Source organism: Coregonus lavaretus, assembly GCF_964263955.1.
Source record: "Coregonus lavaretus genome assembly, chromosome: 23".
NCBI classification, from domain to species: domain Eukaryota; kingdom Metazoa; phylum Chordata; class Actinopteri; order Salmoniformes; family Salmonidae; genus Coregonus; species Coregonus lavaretus.
Genome location: NC_140010.1, coordinates 30,350,902 through 30,360,064, shown reverse-complemented (window position 1 = coordinate 30,360,064; position 9,163 = coordinate 30,350,902).

Below are 9,163 nucleotides of genomic sequence, written 5' to 3'. Positions count from 1 at the left end.
CTGTGTAGAAACGCTCTTTCAAGATACTTTGTATCCCTCATTTACTCAAGTGTTTCCATTATTTTGCAAGTTACCTGTATCTTCTTACTTATCTCTCTCTTTCACTTTCTCTCTCTCCAAGGCCCCTATACTGTACATTTCTGGCTGTTTTATTCTGGTACCTAGTTGACACTTTCCTGTTGAGTTGTCAGAGACAGAAAGGAATGGAGACCTAGAGAAAGAGAGAACTTCCTTCTAGATGGAATCTATGACAATGTCAGAAGGTGATGTGTACGCGGCGAGTGAAGTCAGACGCAGGACACAGAGAATCAGGTAGACTACTTTACTGAATGTAACGCACAAAACAAACGTCTCCAACACTGGAGGGAAAAAACCCATATGCGTAATATGGAGAAATAGCTAGGCCGAACATCAACTAGACATACAACAATAACACACAAATAGCAAACGTGAGACAAGGGAAATTATAGGCTAAACAATCAAACATAATAGACAACAGGTGTACTACTCCAGACAAAACAAGACAAACACCGAAACATCGATCGGCGGCAGCTAGTACTCCGGGGACGACGAACGCCGAAGCCTGCCCGAGCAAGGAGGAAGAGCAGCCTTGGCAGAATCCGTGACAGTCCCCCCCCCCTTGACGCGCGGCTCCAGCCATGCGCCGACCCCGGCCTCGGGGACGGCCAGGAGGACGCGGAGCAGGGCGAGTTGGATGACTCCGGTGGAACTCCGTCAAGTGGGAGGGATCTAAGATGTCCCTCCTAGGCACCCAGCACCGTTCCTCTGGACCGTACCCCTCCCACTCCACGAGATACTGCAGACCCCCCATCCGACGTCTCGAATCCACGATGGACCGGACTGAGTACGCCGGAGCCCCCTCGATGTCCAGTGGGGGCAGAGGAGCCTCTCGTATCTCATTCTCCTGGAGTGGACCAGCTACCACCGGCCTGAGGAGATACACATGGAACGAGGGGTTAATGCGGTAATCATTGGGCAGTTGTAACCTGTAGCATACCTCGTTCAATCTCCTCAGGACTTTAAATGGCGCCACAAACCGCCGACCCAGCTTCCGGCAGGGCAGGCGAAGGGGCAGGTTTCGAGTCGAGAGCCAGACTCGATCTCCAGGTGCATAAACTGGACCCTCACTGCGGTGGCGATCGGCGCTCGCCTTATGCCTACGAATAGCCCGCTGCAGATGGACATGCGCAGCGTTCCATGTTTCCTCCGAGCGCCGAAACCATTCATCCACTGCAGGAGCCTCGATCTGGCTCTGATGCCAGGGTGCCAGAACCGGCTGATACCCCAACACACACTGAAAAGGAGTGGCGAAGTGAGTTCTGGGCAATCTCTGCCCAGGGGATATACCCCGACCACTCCTCCTGCCGGTCCTGGCAATAGGACCTCAGAAACCTACCCACATCCTGGTTTACTCTCTCCACCTGCCCATTACTCTCAGGGTGGAAACCCGAGGTAAGGCTAATCGAGACCCCCAAGCGTTCCATAAACGCCCTCCAGACTCTAGAGGTGAACTGGGGACCCCGATCAGACACTATATCCTCAGGTACCCCGTAGTGCCGGAAGACGTGTGTAAACAGGGCCTCAGCAGTTTGTAGGGCAGTAGGGAGACCCGGCATGGGAATGAGACGGCAGGCCTTAGAAAACCGATCCACAACGACCAAAATTGTGGTATTCCCCTGGGAGGGGGGAAGGTCCGTGACAAAGTCCACCGATAGATGAGACCACGGCCGTGGTGGAACGGGTAGGGGTTGTAACTTCCCCCTGGGCAGGTGTCTAGGTGCCTTACACTGGGCGCACACCGAGCAGGAGGAGACATAAACCCTCACGTCCTTAGCCAAGGTTGGCCACCAGTACTTCTCACTAAGGCAGTGCACTGTCCGGCCAATACCAGGATGACCAGAGGAGGGTGACGTGTGAGCCCAATAAATCAGTCGATCACGGATCTCGAGCGGCACGTACTTCCGCCCCTCCGGACACTCTGGAGGAGTAGGGTCGGTACGTAACGCCCGCTCGATCTCCGCATCGACCTCCCACACCACCGGTGCCACCAGACAAGATTCCGGAAGTATGGGAGTGGGCTCAATGGACCTCTCCTCTGTGTCATATCGCCGGCACAGGGCATCTGCCTTAACGTTCTGTGACCCTGGTATGTATGTGAGCTTAAAGACAAACCGGGCCAGAAACATGGCCCACCTAGCCTGACGAGGGTTCAGTCTCCTAGCTGCCCGGATGTACTCCAGGTTACGATGGTCAGTCAGAATAAGAAAAGGGTGTCGAGCCCCCTCAAGCCAATGCCTCCACACCTTTAGGGCCTGAACCACCGCTAGCAGCTCCCTGTCCCCCACGTCATAATTACGTTCCGCCGGGCTGAGCTTCTTAGAATAAAAGGCACAGGGACGGAGTTTAGGAGGCGTGCCCGAGCGTTGAGACAGTATAGCCCCAATCCCCGCCTCTGACGCATCCACCTCCACTTGGAACGCCAAAGAGGGGTCCGGATGTGCCAGCACCGGAACCGAGGTGAACAGGTCCTTCAAATGTCTAAATGCCCTGTCCGCCTCAGCCGACCACTGCAAACGCACCGGGCCCCCCTTTAGCAGGGAGGTGATGGGAGCTGCTACCTGTCCAAAACCCCGGATAAACCTCCGGTAGTAATTGGCAAAACCCAAAAACCGCTGCACTTCCTTAACCGTGGTAGGAGTCTGCCAATTACGCACGGCTGAAACGCGGTCAATCTCCATCTCCACCCCTGACGCGGACAACCGATGTCCCAGGAAGGAGATGGACTCCTGGAAAAAGTGGGATTTCTCCGCCTTCACATACAAGTCATGCTCCAACAGCCTACCCAACACCCGACGCACCAGGGCCACATGCAGAGTATATTAGAATGTCGTCAATATACACCACTACACCCTGTCCATGCAAATCCCGGAAAATCTCGTCCACAAATTATTGGAAGACTGAAGGAGCATTCATTAACCCGTATGGCATGACGAGATACTCATAGTGACCCGAGGTGGTACTAAATGCTGTTTTCCATTCATCTCCTTCCCGAATGCGCACCAGGTTGTAAGCGCTCCTGAGATCCAATTTTGTGAAGAAGCGCGCTCCGTGTAATGACTCCGTCATACTCGCAATCAGAGGGAGAGGATAACTGTATTTAATGGTAATCTGATTGAGACTACGGTAATCAATACACGGGCGCAGACCTCCATCTTTCTTCTTCACAAAAAAGAAACTCGAGGACGCAGGAGAAGTGGAGGGCCGTATGTATCCCTGTCCCAGAGATTCGGCGATGTATGTCTCCATAGCTGCCGTCTCCTCTTTAGACAGAGGATACACATGACTACGCGGAAGTGCAGCGCCTGCCTGGAGGTCTATCGCACAATCCCCCTGTCCATGAGGTGGTAATTGAGTCGCCCTCTTCTTACTGAAGAAGAGTGCCAAATCATTATACTCAGGAGGAATGTGCAGTGCGGGCATTTGGTTCCGACTTTCCACCGTTGTCGCCCCTACGGAAACACCTATACACCGCCCGACACACTGATCAGACCACTCCCTGAGAGCCCTCTGTTGCCACGAAATGTTGGGGTCATGAGAAGTTAACCAAGGAAGCCCCAACACCACGGGAAACGCAGGAGAGTCGATCAAATACAATTGTATAATTTCCTCATGACCCCCCTGCTTCTTCATCTTAAGTGGCGCCGTGACCTCCCTAATCAATCCCGACCCCAAAGGACGGCTATCTAGGGCATGGATAGGGAAGGGCACATCAACTGGTATGAGGGGAATCCCTAACCTATAACATAAATTACGATCAATAAAATTCCCAGCTGCGCCTGAATCGATTAGCGCCTTATGCTGGGAGTGAGAAGAAACCTGGGGAAACACAACTTGGATACACAAGTGGACAACAGAGAGCTCTGGGTGAGTTGGGCGCGTACTCACCTGGAATGACTCATCAGTGCGTGACCTACTGCCTCGATCCCTAGGAGACCCTCCACAGCACCGAACCGCAGTGTGTCCTCTACGGCCACAGTTGGTGCAGGGGACGGCCTCTCTCCGGGTCTCTCTCCTCCTCTCTCTAGCACCAGCACCTCCGAGCTCCATAGGGCTCGGCTCAGAGGTGCTGGGGGATGGAATGGACGGCCCCAGCTCCGGACGTCCGCGGGTAGCCAGCAGGGTATCCAGACGGATCGACATGTCCACCAACTGGTCGAAGCTTAAGTTGGTGTCCCTGCAGGCCAACTCTCGGTGAACGTCCTCTCGTAGGCTGCACCTATAGTGGTCGATGAGGGCCCTCTCATTCCATCCCGCATTGGCCGCCAGAGTCCGGAAATCCAGTGCGAATTCCTGCGCCGCTCCTCTTCCCCTGTCTGAGGTGGAACAGACGCTCCCCCGCCGCTTTCCCCTCTGGGGGATGATTGAAAACCGCCCTGAAGCGGCGGGAGAACTCTGCATAACTGACGGTGGCGGCGTCTATTCCCCTCCATTCGGCATTGGCCCACTCCAAGGCCTTGCCGGGCAGACAGGAGATGAGGGCGGACACGCTCTCGTATCCCGAGGGCGCCGGGTGAATGGTTGCCAGTTAGAGCTCTACTTGGAGCAGGAATCCCTGACACCCGGCCGCGGTGCCATCATAAGCCCTCGGGAGCGAGAGCCGAATCCCACTGGACTCCGGAGATGGAACGATGGGTCTGGCCGATGGCGGTGTTATTGTTGGAGGAGGTGTGGGCAAACCTCCTCTCTCCCATCGGCTCAAAGTGTCCATTACATCCTGCATGGCGGTGCCGAGTCTCTGGATCATGGCGTCTTGGCTGCTTACGCGCTCCTCCAATGACCCCGTCGGTACCGCTGATCCTGCTGACTCCATGGTTGGTGTGTTATTCTGTCAGAAGGTGATGTGTACGCGGCGAGTGAAGTCAGACGCAGGACATAGAGAATCAGGTAGACTACTTTACTGAATGTAACGCACAAAACAAACGTCTCCAACACTGGAGGGAAAAACACCATATGCGTAATATGGAGAAATAGCTAGGCCGAACATCAACTAGACATACAACAATAACACACAAATAGCAAACGTGAGACAAGGGAAATTATAGGCTAAACAATCAAACATAATAGACAACAGGTGTACTACTCCAGACAAAACAAGACAAACACCGAAACATCGATCGGCGGCAGCTAGCACGAAGCCTGCCCGAGCAAGGAGGAGGAGCAGCCTCGGCAGAATCCGTGACAGACAATGAACAGCGAAAGTGTTTCAGACTGTCAACCTGGCCCAATAATCCTCATCCTGTTTTAGTAATATGTGTTTCTGGTTGAATAAAATGAAAAGCATAAGAGGTCTTACACTCTAAAAATTAGGGGTTCAACAAGGGTTGATCTAAGATCCTCAAAGTTCTTCGAAGAACCTTAGGGTCTTTGGCACTGAAAATTGCCCCCAAAAGGTTATCCCAAGAACCCCATAGGAGGTGGGGTTCCACGAGGAACCTCATTAGGGGTTCTTGCAGGAACCTAACTGCCCGACTGAAACATTTGGATTTGAATTTGAAAGGACAGCAGGTGCAGGCACTTAACTGACAAATGTCAAGATCTCCTCAATTTAAGGTAAGGTTCGTCCCTTGTATGACCTAAATTGATATTGTTTAATGATGATACCATCTATCTTTTCATATTTGTGCAAATCTTTCTAAAACAGAAAATGGATACAATTCAATAGATATCAATCAACAAAGAGGTAAGAATATGTATGCTATAAGAATATGTTGAAGGCTAGCTGTAGGGTGCAGATGACTGAACTGCTCACTTTTGTGTCTGTAGGTTTACAGACGAGGAGGCATACAAAGTTATGTCAATTGGTATTGGTATGTTATGCAGATCACATGTACCATCCTCCTCCCTTACCTCTTCACTGAAAATCCCATAGGCCTCTACATTATGGACAAGGTATGTGTATGAAAACCATTATCAAAAGAGTATTTTTCATTCACATTTACCACAAAAACCAAAGTATGAATACTGTCGTGTGCATGTTTTGTTAATCGTCTGTATAATTACTATTTTTGGGATTCACAGACTTCACCCTCCCTACACCTCTGATGAATATAACAGGAAACCTGTTCGATCACCATGCACTGCAAAATCATTCTGGCTATGGATACGGAGAACATCAACACATTAACATCAACATGCCAGAGGATATACCCATTGGACTTGTGGCTCTGCTTTGAGTTTACCTCATATTTTGATTTTTATTCTGCTTTGCCACTAAAATCCTAATTAACACTGACAACTAAAATCTTGTGTTATTGTTGTTATTGTTAAGCGTATTACTACTACTAATAATAATAATAGGGGAGGGGGGAGTAGTTCAAAAATTAACCCCAAAAGGTTCTTCTAAAGGTTATTTGAGGATCCCTTTAAAGAGTTCTTCAAAGAACTTATAGGGGTTCCCCCACAGTTTCAATTTGAAGAACCCCTAAAGGATCCTCCAGGAACCTTTACTTTTTAGAGTGTATCTTTGGAAAAATCCACCAAGGGAGAGCAAAAGGAGAGAGCGGGGGGTTATTTTGGATCCTACAGTAGAATGTCAACTGACAAGTGAATATGACAATGAACTACCGTGGCCAGTTCTTGGTGTCTTAGAAGACAGCGCAATATAAAGATGGATTGACTAATACAGTGCCTTGCAAAAGTATTCATCCCCTTTTTCGTATTTTGTTGCATTACAACCTGTAATTTAAATGGATTTTTATTTGCATTTCATGTCATGGGCAAAATAAGTGGAATGAAAAAAATAACTTGTTTAAAAAAATTCTAAAAAATAAATCATGGAAAAGGGGTGCGTGCATATGTAGTCACCCCCTTTGCTATGAAGCCCCTAAATAAGATCTGGTGCAACCAATTACCTTCAGAAGTCATAATTAGTTAAATAAAGTCCACCTGTGTGCAATCTAAGTGTCACATGATCTGTCACATGATCTCAATATACACCTGTTCTGAAAGGCCCCAGAGTCTGCAACACCACTAAGCAAGGGGCACCACCAAGCAAGCGGCACCATGAAGACCAAGGAGCTCTCCAAACAGGTCAGGGACAAAGTTGTGGAGAAGTACAGATCAGTGTTGGGTTATAAAAAAATATCTGAAACTTTGAACATCCCACGGAGCACCATTAAATCCATTATTAAAAAATGGAAAGAATATGGCACCACAACAAACCTGCCAAGAGAGGGCCGCCCACCAAAATTCATGGACCAGGCAAGAATGGCAGTAATCAGAGAGGCAACAAAGAGACCAAAGATAACCCTGAAGGAGCTACAAAGCTCCACAGTGGAGATTGGAGTATCTGTCCATAGGACCACTTTAAGCCATACACTCCACAGAGCTGGGCTTTATGGAAGAGTGGCCAGAAAAAAAGCCATTGCTTAAAGACAAAAATAAGCAAACACGTTTGGTGTTCGCCAAAAGGCATGTGGGAGACTCACCAAACATATGGAAGAAGGTACTCTGGTCAGATGAGAGTAAAATTGAGCTTTTTGGCCATCAAGAAGAACACTATGTCTGGCGCAAACCCAACTCCTCTCATCACCCCAAGAACACCATCAGCATCAAATATCAAAGATCAAAATCAATTTTAATTCCAGGTTGTAAGTCAACAAAATAGGAAAAATGCCAAGGGGGGTGAATACTTTCGTAAGCCAATGTACATACCATAACCTTGGAGATTGTGGCCCATGGCCTTGTGATCTGCTAACATCATTGTTATAATTCAACTTGGACTCAGGGGTTGACGTAACATACTAAACACACATTTTTGTCCCTCCATTTAGTATGATATGTTGAGAAACATTATTATCGTATTTTATAAGAAAGCCCGACCAATCTGTTCCAAGAAGCTTTCACTCTAGACCCGTAAAGAGGGATTACAGCCACGTTATCTGGGGCAGTTAGTGGTTACATCCCTCAGTCCTCTATTTTGAATCTGAGGCCACCATCTCACAACCTGGCGTAGATCCCACTCCTACCACCATCAATCCAATCTTAATCCATACTTTGAACATTGAACACCTCAAAACACTCCCTCCCCCCTTACAATTATGTTGAAGTATTGTGAAATAAACTGCTGCAACTACTGTGAATTTATACTAGCACTCAGATGCAACTCAGATCCGGCTATATGAGGTTGATATGTAGCCAGAGGCATCCTGCCCATAGTGGGCACAAGGGCATGTGCCCCCTCAGATTTGTCCAGTTTTTTTATTTTTTCAGATGTTAAATTATTACAAAACTTTATTTGTAAGCCCACGTTTTATCCTAACTATTGATTAAAAAAAATATCTGTCAGCTGTATTTTGTGGAGGGGCATACTGACTGGACCCTAGTAAGTGGTTCCTTCCAAGGTTCAACCCGGAGCAAAGATATGCTAGGCAGGACCCTACATACTCTAGTGCAGGGGTGTCAAACTCCTTCCATGGAGGGCCTAGTGTCTGCTGTTTTTTGGTTTCCCCTTTCAATTAAAAGACCTAGACAACCAGGTAGACTGACACACACAGCATTTGATTTGATTTTAGCTGCCGGTGATGGGCAGGACTCGCAGGAGATATGTTTGTAAATTAATTTGTTTAAGCTATGTAGCCTATTGATTCCGTCTTGATATTTTGTTGTTTCTCTGTAATACTAGCCACGTATAGCAATTTTATGAAGTTGGCTTTAGGTTACCAATCTCCCAATCTCGTATCAAGCCATTTCAGGTAATTAATCAAGTTAGAGTAGCTTGTCTAACTATCTTAGCGGGCATGCCTGCTGGCAAGGTTTCTAGACTTTAGAAAAGCAAGCAATCACTAAATGTACTGAATAAGTCTCACATTCCTTTCAATCTTTTACACAGATTTTAGCAAAAAGAACCACCAGTCAGGAGGATACAGACAGCTCAAGAGGTATGTTTAGATATACAGAAAAATACTTGGTTTAAATGCAATCTGGCACCTTATGATAATATCATGATATGAGTATAAATTATGATGCCATGATATGTGCCTGTATTGATGATATGTGTTATAATCACATGTACTTTGGATGTAAGATCCTAGGCATATTAGTTTGAGATACTTAAAATGCCTCTACTAAATGGCATATATAC